The sequence below is a fragment of the Macaca nemestrina genome, chromosome 4 (genome assembly GCF_043159975.1).
Source record: "Macaca nemestrina isolate mMacNem1 chromosome 4, mMacNem.hap1, whole genome shotgun sequence".
NCBI classification, from domain to species: Eukaryota; Metazoa; Chordata; class Mammalia; order Primates; family Cercopithecidae; genus Macaca; species Macaca nemestrina.
This window is the reverse complement of record NC_092128.1, coordinates 30717850-30731397: the sequence shown is the minus strand read 5'-3', so window position 1 is coordinate 30731397 and position 13548 is coordinate 30717850.

The following is a 13548-nucleotide window of genomic DNA, read 5'->3' as shown; positions in this document are numbered from 1 at the left end:
CTCAGCTTTGCTTCCTTTGACATTGGCTTTATTCTTAGACAGTGGCAAAGGCAACCATCAAAAACTCCAGGCCTATACCTTCCAGGTTGGCAGCTCCCCAGGAAAAAGAGTGCTCCTTCCTAATTTTTACAGTAAAAGTCCCAGAGCTGACTTTCATTGATCTGGCTTGAATCACATGTCTATTGCTGAAGCAATCACTAGGCCAGGAAAATGCAGTACTCTGATTGGTTAGATTTGAGTCAAAGCAAGGAAGGGGTCAATTGCACTTGGAATGAGAATGGGGATAGGGTAGTTTCCCAAAGGAAAAGAGGGTCTGTTACCAAAAAGCAGGATAAATGGGTCTTGGGAAGGGGGAAACAACAGATTCCCTCCAGGAATGCTCTGAGCCTTTCTTTCCTGGCCTGTCTGATTCCTGACAGCTTTCTGGAACCTCGTCCCAGTCTGGATTTCTTTCTGAGAGAAGGAAGAGACTCACTCCCTTTGACCCTTTACTTTTGTACTGAGAACCAAAACCAACTCTGACTGGCTCTTAACTTCAACCACACGGCATCAAATAAAAAATAATGTTTGACCCTGGACTTAGAAAAGGGTGGAGTGATTGTCCTTGGCTCTGACAACTGCTTCTGATAAGAATGAAGAACATTTTTGTTATTGGTTATAGTGGATTGGGACTTGATATTAAGTTATCCAAATTGTTATTCCTCTCATTGGGGTTATTTTACTGGTCTTTCTGCTTTGTCTGGGTCACTCTTTTCCACTGGGAAATTTGTTCTTTTTTTCTTCCCTCATGATGGAGGTCATGTTGCTGACACCTTATGTTGTAGGGATGGCTGTTCTGGTTGCTTTACAATAAGCATAATGATCAGAAGGATTCCTTACAGCAGAACAGCACCTTGCCATCTATAAAGCACTTTCATACACGTTATTATATTGGATCTCTACAATAAGCAGCATTGAGGAGAACAAATAGTATTATATCCACTTTCTATAGATATGGAAATAGGCCCAGAGAGGTTAAGTGACTGGTTAAAGGTACAGAGCTATGTTGCCTTAGGTAGCAGGAAAATACTGGCAAGGAATAAGCAGGCATTTATTCAAAGCTTGATTTATTTAACAAGACAAGGCTTTATTGTTACAAAGCTCATCAGGGCTAACTCCCCAGCTCCCTTCTTATCTTGGTACACAAACTACATAGCTCCAAAGGGACACACACACACACATACCCTGGGCCACCAATAGCCAAGGCTAGAGCCCAGCCAAGCATGTCAGCATGCAGGCTCACTCACAGGCAGGTCTGGGAGTTGCAGGCCTGGACCACGGGCGGGTGCCCAGGAGCCCACACCTTGGTTCAGTCCTCCCACGGAGCTCCTCACCCTACCCATCACCTTCTCTCCTCAAAGGGGCTGGTGGCTGGGGCTACAGGTAGGGCTGGGGCTTTGTCATTAGGGAGGAGGCAAGTTTGGTAGGGCCTGGGGGGCTGGGGAAATTTCCTGAATGGAAACTCCAGGCTGATATACTGCGGGCATTCTTTCCAGGGACTCTCCTCTCCTTCCACATCCTTGCCTTTTCTCTCCGTGCCTGAACCCTGCACAGAAAATCCTGATTAAAGAGATGGTTGGCGATCTTCCTTGGTTTCCACGTGACCCATAAAGTCGACTCATTACCGGAGAAAAGCAGAGAGCAAGGTCACCAGTGTAGGTGCTATCTCCACTGTCCCTCCTGTCATGGAAGGGCCTCTGAGAAGCCGAGAATCCCCGCCTCCAACACCCCTTGCTGTGATCCTAGGAGCCTCCAGGCATTCCTCTCTATTCTAACACTCTGCCTGTGTCCTAACAAACCAGGTAAATGGAAACCCCTGCAGAAGTGGATCCTGACTCCGACCCTGTCATCCCGCCTCTGGGACTCGTTGCGGAAGTCCTGGGCATTCAGCATGACAGACTGGCCAGCAGGGAAGTGACCCAGCCCCAGAGCTCTCTGGGAAACCTCTGCATTGGCCCCTGACCCCACCCTGGTGTTTTCACAGGTCCAGGCACCTTCCCAGCATCCAGGTGAAAGGCCCAGTGCTTATTAAACCCTGCCTGACCCAGCCTGGATGCTTCCTGGATGTGCACTGCTGGGAGACTTCTATTCTGGAAGATCCTGCAGCAAAGAAGAATAGGAGATGCCAGAAACTCATCTATCTGATAGGATTTGTTTTTCCCCCATAGGAGAAAAACCCAATCACACCATCTCCCACTTGGAATAGCTGCAATTACCCACTCCCCATAAGTGGAAGAACACCAGGGCTAATCAAATGACACCACTCTGGGAAGCCAGTGTGTCCCAGTACCAATCTTTTTGAAAAGCCCATATGGAAAGCTACAAATTCTATTTGTCTTGTCTGGGGGGAAAATGAGTTTTAAATATGTTGCATCAAAAATGATATATACCAGACATTGGTGATCCAGAACAAATGCCTTGGGAGAAAAACTACTCTGACAGTGTTCAGTATTCAGGCTGCCAAAGAACTGGGAATTTAGGTGGAAATACAAGCACAGAACATTCACACTGGATACCCACATGGCCCTTACCGGGCCCCGGTGGAATTGGTCCTCAGACAGAGCCCCGGTTCCTGAGCACTGGCCTCAGCAGCTTCCCCCAGGGACACTCCCTGCTCGCCTCCTGGTGAGCTTCAATGTCTTCCTGCTGGGCCAGGCTGCCGAGGCCTGAAGAACTCAGGTGTGCCCTATGGAGCTAGCCTGACCAGGTTAAGGAAAGGCTGGGGAGGTAAAGAAGAAGTCTGCTTTCCACCAGATCCCAAGCCCAGCAGACACTGATGCCATTAAAAAGTCAGTTTACAAACCATAGAGGGCACTGATTGCTCTCTTCCAAGACAAACTGGTGAGGTAGGAAGCTCCTGAGAGTAGACACTGGGAGACCTGGGTTCTAACCCCAGCTCCACTAGTAACTGCTAGTGCCAAAGGTCTTGGACAAATCCCTTCTCCTCTCTAGTCCTTAGTTGATAAAATAAGAAACTGGATTTAAATGCTCTCTTTCGATTCTACAACCAACATATTTTTTTTCTTTTCACTCTTTCAAGAGTCTGTAGAAAAGCGTAGAAAAAGATCCCTCTTTTTTTCAAGAGGATATAGAATGGTGAGTAAGAGCAGTCTTTCAAATTAGCCTGCGCAGGTTTGAATCCCAGCCTGGCTGCTTTCAAACTGTGTGACCCTGAGCAAGTAACTTAACCTCTCTGTGCTTCCATTTTCTCTTCTGTACCATGAAGATAGTAGTATCTGTCTCACAGCCTTGTGAAAGGACATGATGAATTAACATTCAAAGGCCTTTCAATAGCTCCTAGCACATAGCTATTATTTCTTCAGCAACTACTGTATACCACGCTGTGTCCCAGGCACTGCAGATACAGAAGTGATCGAAAGCCATGGTCCTTGCCCTCCAGGATCGTACTGTCTCCTAGGAAAATGCTGCCCTGGCAGCCTCTTTCTGATGGTCACATGTTTGCATCCCTGAGGGTGGGATGGTTCCTGGCCTTCTGCCCAGGCACGGGGTTGGGCATGAAGTAAGTCCCCCCACAGGTCTCTGAAGCACATACCAGCTGCCCGACTCTTGATTTTTTCTTTCCCTGCTTCTTTACTGCTTTTCCCCTCCTGATTCCGCTTGATGTCTAACTTCAAAGAGAATAGAAATAAATAAAAGCTCCTGCAAAAGAGGCTGTCGTCCTCCTCCCTCTGCATTCCCTCTCTAATCATCTCCCCAGTCTCTGCCTGTTTGTATTGCGTCACTCCTACTCACAGCCTCGCTCCGTTTGCCCCATTTAGGGAGCTGCGAGATCCCTCGGTGCCTCCTGCCCTCCTAAGAACACACTCTGGCCTTGCTCTTCCTAGAACCTGACACGGTCATAATCTTCTTGGTTGGTGAGGACATTGGCTGCAGGAACATTCAGCTGTGTTTTCCCAGGGGATGGGGGCGGGGGCCAGAGAAATTCTTCAACTCCTGCTCGGTCAGCAGGGAAGGTAATCGGGATTAATCCGAGCACTGCCAAATGCAGATGAGTCCCCAGCCTAGGAGGGAAGGCAGGCAGCTGCTGTCTCAGGGCCCAGCTGCTGCTGCCAGGGGGTCCAGGGATGAGGAATGAGGCGCTGGCACAGAACAGAGAGCCCCAGGGGATTCAGACACCCCAGGTCTGGGGCTGCCCAGCCCAGTCTGGCCAGGAGGGCTGCTTGGTGGATGCCTTTCATGACATGCTGGGGAGCTGGCAGGCTAACTGTGTATGCACAAATGCACACTGGCTGTTTAAGGAATTCCCAAATCCCTTGCTGGATAGATTATGAAAAACAGGATTCTAGAGGAATCTTGTGGCCTCCCCTGCCACCGTGCTCATTCTTGTGCTGCCAGGGTTGGGGGTGCTGGGGGGGAGGAGTGCAAATGGCAGCCCTTTGGCCTATTCTGGCAGGTCCTGGGTCAGGCAGATTAAATGATGGTAATCGAGGAGATGGGCAAATATTTCTGAGTGCTTACTATGTGCCCGATGCTGTGCCAGGCTCCAGAGAAACAAAACTGAACAAATAGAAGAGCTCATAGCTTAGTGGGCAGACAGCGGCACAGCGGGACACAGAAGCTCCCTGAGCTGTGGGAAACACGTGGAGGTGATCTTGGGGGTCCTGGTGCCCCTGCCACTCCCTCCTCCATGCTCCTCATCCCCGCAAGTGCCATAATCCTTTTACAGTATTAGTGGCTGATGGAGAGTTACTTTGAGGATGATTTGTTTAAAGAGGAAATTCTTGAAGCCCTCAAACCCTCCAGTGGTAACAGGGCAGGGGATCTAACAACGTTTTAGGCCTCGTGCTAGATCTGGGCAAGGGGAGGAAGTAATCACCCACTGACCTGAGGTCAGTATGTCGGGAGCCTGGTCCATGCCCTGTCACTCTAGGCTGGGTAAGCTGGGGCAAGTCACTAAGCTCTCAAAGCCTCCCTCCCAGGTTTCTGTGCAGCTTAGAGGAGATGCTGTGATTGGCAGGGAAGGGGCAGACCCTGGCATGATGCACTGCTGGAGCCTCCCTGTCTTCATCTTGCAGCAGCCCTGTAGCCCTTTCATATCCCTGGATGCACTCTTGCTGCTGAGTTTCCTATGGGTCGTGTTCACATTCATTTATATGTAAATAGTTGTTGAAAAGAATACAATATTTTGTGAGGCTAAACAGAAGACAAGGGGCCCTAATAAAAGCAGATGCATAAACCACTGGAACAGAATAGAGAACCCAGGAACAAATCCACACATCTACAGCAAACTGATTTTCGACAAAGTTTCCAAGAACGTACTTTGAGGAAATGTATTTAATAAATAGTGCTGAGAAAACTAGATATCCATACACAGATGAATGAAACTAGACCCCTATCTCTCACCATATACAAAAATCAAATCAAAATGAATTAAAGACTAAAATGTAAGACCTCACACTGTGAAACTATTACAAGAAAACATTGGAGAAACTCTCCAGGACACTGAAATGGGCAAAGACTTCTTGAGCAATGTCCCATAGGCACAGACAACCAAAGCAAAAATGGACAAATGAGATTACATCACGTCGAAAAGCTTCTGCACAGCAAAGGAAACTATCAACAAAGTGAAGACAAAACCCGCAGAATGGGAGAAATATTTGCAACCCATCTGACAAGGAATTAACAACCAGGATATATAAAGAGCTCAAATAACTCTATGGGAAAAAAATCTAATAACCCCATTTTTAAAGTTGGCAAAAGATCTGAATATACATTTCTCAAAAGAAGACATACAAATGGCAAACAGGTATATGATCCAAAAGACAGGCAATAACAAATGCTGGCGAGGATGTGGAGAAAAGGGAATCCTCATACACTGTTGGTGGAAACGTAAATTAGTACAACCACTATGGAGAACAGTTTGGAGGTTTTCCAAAAAACTAAAAATAGAGCTACCATATGAGATCTGCACTCCCATGTTTACTGTAGCACTGCTCACAATAGCCAAGATTTGGAAGCAACATAAGTGTCCATCAATAGATAAATGGGGCCGGGTATGGTGGCTCACACCCATAATCCTAGCACTTTGGGAGGCCAAGGCAGGTGGATGGCTTGAACCCAGGAGTTTGAGATCATCTTGGGCAACATGGTGAAACCCTGTCTCTACAAAGAAATACAAAAATTAGCCAGATGTCATGGCATGCACCTATAGTCTCAGCTCCTTGGGAGGCTGAGGTAGGAGGATCAATTGAGCCTAGGAGGTTGAGGCTGCAGAGAACCATGATTGCTCCACTGAACTCCAGCCTAAGCAACAGAGGGAGACTCTGTCTCAAAAAAAAAAAAAAAAAAAAAAAAAAAAAAAAAAAAAAAAAGATGAATGGATAAAGAAAATGTGGTACACAACACAATGGAGTACTATTCAGTCTTAAAAAAGATGAGATCCTATAATTTGCAACAACGTGGATGGAACTGGAGATCATTATGTTAAGTGAAATAAGCCAGGCACAGAAAGACAAACTTCATATGTTCGCACTTATCTGCGGGCACTAAAAATTAAAACAGTTGAACTCATAGAGATAGAGAGTAGAAGGATGGTTACCAGAGGCTGGGAAGGGTAGTGGGAGTGAGGGGAGGGGTGATGGTTAATAGTTACAAAAAAAATTGAAAGAATAAATAAGATCTAGTATTTGCTAGCATAAAAGGGAGATTATAGTAAAAACTAATTTAATCGTACATTTTAAAATAACTAATGCTTGAAGGAATTAATACCTTATTTACCTTGATGTGATTAGTATACATTTGCATGCCTGTATCAAAATATCTCATGTAACCCATAAATATGTATATCTGTGTACCCACAAAAATTAAAAATTAAAAAAAAATTTAAGGCCAGGCACGGTGGCTCACACCTGTAATCCCAGCACTTTGGGAGGCCGAGGTGGGTGGATCACTTGAGGTCAGGAGTTCCAGACCAGCCTGGCCAACATGGTGAAACCCTGTCTCTACCAAAAATATAAAAAAATAACTGGGTGTGGTGGCATGCGCCTGTAATCCCAGCTACTCGGGAAGCTGAGGCAGGAGAATCGCTTGAACCCAGCAGGCAGAAGTTGCAGTGAGCCGAGATCATGCCACTACACTCCAGCCTGAACGACAGAGACTCCGTCTCAAAAAAAAGAAAAAAGAAGACAAGGGACCCTTGTGAGGTGTGGGGAGGGAGTCTCTGTGACCCACACATTCTGTGGCCAAAGGGGCCAAGTATCTGAAAAGGCAGCCTCAGGACCATTTAAAATAGGCTTGATGGAACCAGGCCCCCCGGGACCTGGGCAGGGGAGGCCGTGGGTCTCCAATGCGCGCTTGCCGGTCCTTTAAGCTGATTGAACCACAGTTTGTGCCCAGCGCCCGGTGGCTACTCAATAAACGTCGGCCCGTGCTCCTCTCGCCAAACTCAGCCACCACACGGGTCCGGGCCGCGGCGCCTCAAGCCCTTCGTCGGCTTCCACCGCCAGGCGGCGCTCGGCCAAGAGGCCCAGCCTAGTTCTCCAAGCCTGGATGTGGAAAGCGCCCTCCATCTTCTCCGCCGACCCCTCTGCCTCGCCGGGAAACCGCTGCGGGTGCTGGGCAGAGGCAGTGTGTTCCCATTCTGCCTCCTGGCTCTTCACGCGGCCGAAAGGGACGGGGGTTGCAAAAAACAAGGTCCGGGGCAGGGATGCCGTCTTGGTCAAGGCTTTCCACGCCGGGCTGGCGCGAAGAGCGCAGCCACGTGGGAGAGTTAACAAGGGCCCCCCACTGGGATGCCAGCCACCAGAAGTCTAATCCTCATGCTGTGTGGCCTGGGCACGCATTTTCCCCTTTCTGGGCCTGTTTCCTCAGCTTAAAAATCGCATCCTAGACCCATTTGCTTAGGTCGATTCTGCATATACAATTCCACGATTCCTTAGGTAGGTGTATCCAGTAGGATGACACCCAGTCAGACAGAGCCCCCAGCAGCCACAGTCTTTTGCCTCTGAGTCAGCATAACACGTTTGGAACACACATTCTATCTGCGGTGACAGCCGAGCTCTGAGGCCACAGCTGGGTCCAGCGGGAGACAGGAGAGCACAGGGTTAACAGCTGGGCCGGGAGGCCGGGAGGCCGAGGCCTGGGTTCTAGTGCCAGCGCCCTGTGACCGTGGGCAAGTTACTCAATCCCTCCCTGCGCGGGGCATGGTACCGTGCTGGCCCCGCGGGGCTGGTGGTGGGAGTGGAATGAAACGATGCGCACCAGGTCCGCGCGCGGGCGCGGCGGAGTCCACGATCCCCACGCAAGAGGACTGCCTGGGCGGGCGTGGGAGGGCTGGGAACACCAGGATCATCCCGGCTGTCCGCCCAGTGTCTCCCAGAAAAGGGGAGTCGGAATCTCTCTCACAAGGAGTCGAGTCAAAGGAGACTCGAGTGCTCTGGAAACCGCTGAGATGCTCGGGTGCCTTTTCTTTTTGTCCTGTAAGGAATCTCAGTACAGGAAATGTCTTCACGATCCCCGCCCCCGACTCTTCACAGAGCCCACCCTGTGCCCCTTTCTGACCCGGTCCGGGAGGTCTGGGGCCTCTCCCCAGGTGCCATCTCCCCCTAGATTCCCGCCCAGGGCCGCGGGAGGCGTGGGCGCGGGGGAGTTGAGCGCGCACCTCCAGCCGGGGAGACACGAGCGCCCGCGGTCGGTGTCCGCAGGCGCAGAGCTGCGCCCTGACTCGCCCGGCTGGGGCGGGACGATTCCACCCGCCCAACAAATTTCCCTTTATTATTGTTGGTTTTGTCTGTTGGCTTTTACCCCCTTTCCTTTTCCTTCTTCCCCCGAGTCAGCAATGCTGAGCCCAGTGAAGCACAAGGCGCGAAGGGGAGAGACGCACGGAGCGCCCCGGAGTCCCCCAGCCTCAGCGGCCACCGAAACCCCCAGCCAGCCTCGAGCTGCGCTTCTGGGCGTCTTTTCTGCCAAGACCACTAAATGTCCATCCCCGAGGGCCCAGTCGAAGGGGATTGGAGGGGGTCGGGGTGGGAGGCGGGGCCCTGGACAGCGGCGCCAGTGGTCCCGTGAGCGCTCCCGCTGCCCGCAGGTCTCAGCTAACTGTACCTGGATGACTTCTGCCCAGTTAACAAGCACTTTACATTTAACTCATTGCGTCATCACAATTCTGTGAGTGGGTCCTGTTATTATCCCACACTGTTATCGTCAGCCACCAAGTCAAGCAATAACAATAACATAACAATCAAAGCCCAGCAAACCAGTAATTTTTCATCTGAGCATTAAGATTTGAAGAGAATATTTGGAAGGTTCCTGCCCACAAAAATATCACCCTACACTCAGCTCTAAAAATCTACCAGTGGTGATTTCTTCATTTGAATTAATAGCTGTTCTTTGTCAGACTTGGGAAGACAAGTCTGTCTGGACTTTACATGCGTGTGCCTAAAAGTATGTGCCATGCAATAATATTTATGCTAAAAATGCATCTGTTGTTTATCAGGGGCATATTTACACTGAAAAACGATCTGTGGATAATCTGAAGTTCAGATTTAACTGGGTGTCCTGTCTTTTTATTTGTTAAATATGGCCATCTTAGCCCTGTTGGCCCTGCACTAGGTCTCATTCAACTTGGATCTAGATTGACCTAAGCAATGAAGTTGGATTCCCAGGGCCTCACCTCCCTAGAAATTCCCTCTCCAGAACAACTACAGAGCAGCTAGCTGTGGAGGAGCCCCAGGGGGCCCTCGTTTCTACCCCATTCTGCAGTGAAAAGGACTTGAGTCTAGAGACCTTTATTCTGCCCGGAGCTGAATATGCTCCAGGGATCTCAGGCAATGCCAGACATGTGGAGCCTCCATTTCCTCATCTGTAACATAGGGATCATCACACCCAGCTCACACTGTTATAGTGAGAGACTAGAGAAGGCAAATGCCTCAAGAGTGAATTAGGGACAAAACTGCAGATCCTCAACATTTCTGCTCCCTCACCTGCACTGTCTGCTTCAGGCTCCAGTAGGGCACCATTTGCACCTTAGTAGAAACACACCCCAGTGAGCATTTGATAGAGTCTTGAATGACAATGGTCAAGATCCAAACAGGCCACAGACTGAGCCTTCTGGAAATAAAGCCCCCAGCTTTCCTTTCTGACCCACTGCTGACTCAGAGAGCAGATGCCTCCCCCTCTACGGGAGGTATTGGCGTTGACTGCATCCTGCAAACCTCCCCTGAGTCTTCTGCTTCGTGGGACTCAGGAAGTCCTCAGCCCAGACTCTAGGATTCCATACTCTCCTCCTTGGGCCCTTGCATGTGTCTCCCTTGGAGCACACTTCCTGCTGGGACACCGCCACGAGGCCCCAGCAGTGCCAGCATGGGTGGGAAAGACCGAAACTCTGCACTGTAAGGCCAGGCACGGTGGCTTACACCTGTAATTCCAGCACTTTGGGAGGCCGAGGTGGATGGATCACTTGAGGTCAGGAGTTCGAGACTGGCCTGGCCAACATGGTGAAACCCCATCTCTACAAAAATACAAAAATTAGCTGGATGTGGTGGCATACACCTGTAATCCCTGCCACATGGGAGGCTGAAGCATGAAAATCGCTTGAACCCAGGAAGTGGAGGTTGCAGTGAGCTGAGATCACACCACTGTACTCCAGCCTGGGCGATATAGAGACTGTGTCAAAAAAGAAAGGAAGGCCGGGCGCGGTGGCTCACGCCTGTAATCCCAGCACTTTGGGAGGCCGAGGCGGGCAGATCACAAGGTCAGGAGATCGAGACCACGGTGAAACCCCGTCTCTACTAAAAATACAAAAAATTAGCCGGGCGCGGTTGTGGGCGCCTGTAGTCCCAGCTACTCGGGAGGCTGAGGCAGGAGAATGGCGTGAACCCGGAAGGCGGAGCTTGCAGTGAGCCGAGATCGCGCCACTGCACTCCAGCCTGGGCGACAGAGTGAGACTCCATCTCAAAAAAAAAAAAAAAAAAAAAAGAAAGGAAGGAAGGAGGGAAGGGAAGGGAAGGGAAGGGAAGGGAAGGGAAGGGAAGGGAAGGGAAGGGAAAGGAAGGAAAGGGAAGGGAAGGGAAACTCTGCACTATAGTGAATTTCCCTGGTACTGCAGAAGCACAGGTGGAGTCAGGGTGCTCTTACTGAAAACCCCAAAGCTACAGCCTGTCTCCACTGACTCTTTTCTGAGACACATATTGGACACTTCCTTCTCCTCCAGCACTGGGGATGGGAAGACAAGAACAAAAGCAGCCTGGGTGACCTTCAGGAGCTCCGAAGGCCTTTCAAGGGCTTCAGGTCTCTCAAGCTTTGCCTCTCCTAAACAGAAATGCCATAGGGCTATGGACTGGCAGCTTCCCACTCCCCACTGCCCCCCACTATCCCAGAGTCTCTGAGACACAGGGTCTTGTCCAAAGCCCTTCCCTGCATTCCCCTATAACCCCATCCCGATGTCAGAGAGGAAAAAGACAGAGGAAGCATGAGAGGCTACACAGTGAGGCTTCGAGGTGCCTGTGCTGGATTCCCAGTGGACTCTGCCCAAGCTCCAGCAGATCTTGGTTTACTTTTTTATGCAGCACATTTGTTAGCCTTTCATGTGCCAGGCCTGGGTGAGGCCCTAGGGTTCAGGAGTGAACAGAACATAGGGAGTTTACAGTCCAGCAGAACAGCTTAGATCAATAGCAACCCACCTGGCCCTGGGAGAGCTGTTTCAACAAATGTTGGAGCAACTGGACCTCATAAAAATTTAAAAACTTTGCTCTGTGAAAAATCTAGTTGAGAAGATGAGAAAACAAGCTACAGACTGGGAGAAAATATATGCAAACTACATATCTGACAAAGGACAGTATCTAGACTATATAAAGAACTCTCTAAACGCAACAGTGAAGAAACAATACAATTTTAAAAATAAGCAAAAGACATGAACAGACTTTTCACTGAAGAGGATATGCAGATGGCAAATAGCACGCACATGAAAAGATGTTCAACATTGTTAAACATTAGGGAAATTCACAGCGAGATATCACTGCACACCTACCAGAATGACTAAAATAAAAAATAATGATAACACCAAATGCTGTCAAGGATGTGGAAAACTGAGGCTGAGCATGGTGGCTCACTTCTGTAATTCCAGCACTTTGGGAGGCCGAGGTGGGTGGATCATTTGAGGTCAGTTGCTCAAGACCAGCCTGGCCAGCATGGCAAAACCCCGTCTCTACCAAAAATGGCCAGGCATGGTGGCTCACTCCTGTAATCCCAGCACTTTGGGTGGCAGAGGCAGGCAGATCACCTGAGGTGAGGAGTTTGAGACCAGCCTGGCCAACATGTGAAACCCCGTCTCTACTAAAAATACAAAAATTAGCCAAGCATGGTGGCAGGCACCTGTAATCCCAGCTAATTGGGAGGCTGAGGTGGGAGAATCACTTGAACTGGGGAGGCGGAGGTTGCAGTGAGCTGAGATGACACCACTGCACTCAGTGAGCTGAGATGACACCACCGCACAACAAGAGTGAGAGGCTGTTTCAAAAAAAAGGATGTGGAAAACTGGATCATTCATGTATTGCTGCTGAGGATGCAAAATGGAACAACCATTCTGGAAAAGAGTATGGCTATTTCTTACAAAGTTAAACATGTGTGAACCATATGACCCAGCAACTGTACAACTAGACATTTATCTGAGAGAATGAAAACATAATGTTCACATGAAACCTTGCTTATGAATATTCACAACAGTTTTATTTGTCATAGCCAAAAACTGGAAACAACCCCAATGTCTTTCAATGGGTGAATGGTTAAACAAACTGTGGTACATCCATACCATGGAATATTAATCAACAAGAAAAGGAAATGAACTATTGATACATGCAACAGCTTGGATGAATCTCCAGGGCATGCTGCTGAGTGAAAAAAGCCAGTTCCTCAAATATTACATACTGTTTGATTTCACTTATATAACATTCTTGAGAAGACACAATTATAGAGGTGGAGGACATATCAGTGGTTGCCAGGTGTTAGGAATGGAAGGAGGGAAGAAGGCAGGTACAGCTTTGAAAGGGTGACAGGAGGGATCCCTGTGGTGATGGCAATGTTCCGCATCTTGGCTGTATCAACATCAATATCCTAGTTGCAACATTGTATTAGAGTTGCATAAAATGTTACCATTGGGAGAAACTGGGTAGAGGTACAAGGGATCTATTATTTCTTACAACTCCATATAAATCTATAATTATCCCAGAATTAAAAGTTTAATTAAAAATACATTCAAAAGAGGTTTCATACTGTATGTTTCCATTGACATAGCATACTTGAAATGACAAAATTATAGAGATGAACAGATTAGTTTCCCAGGGGTTAGATAGTGGGTAGAGGAAAGTGACTGTAGCTATAAAAATGTAGTGGGGCCTCCTTGTGATGGAGCTCTTCTGTATCTTGACTGTGGTGGTCACCATGAATCCCCACATGTAATAAGGCTTCAAAGAATTAAATACACAGAAACATACACAAATGAATACATGTCACACTGTCACACTGATGAAATCTGAGTAAGGCTAATGGATTGCA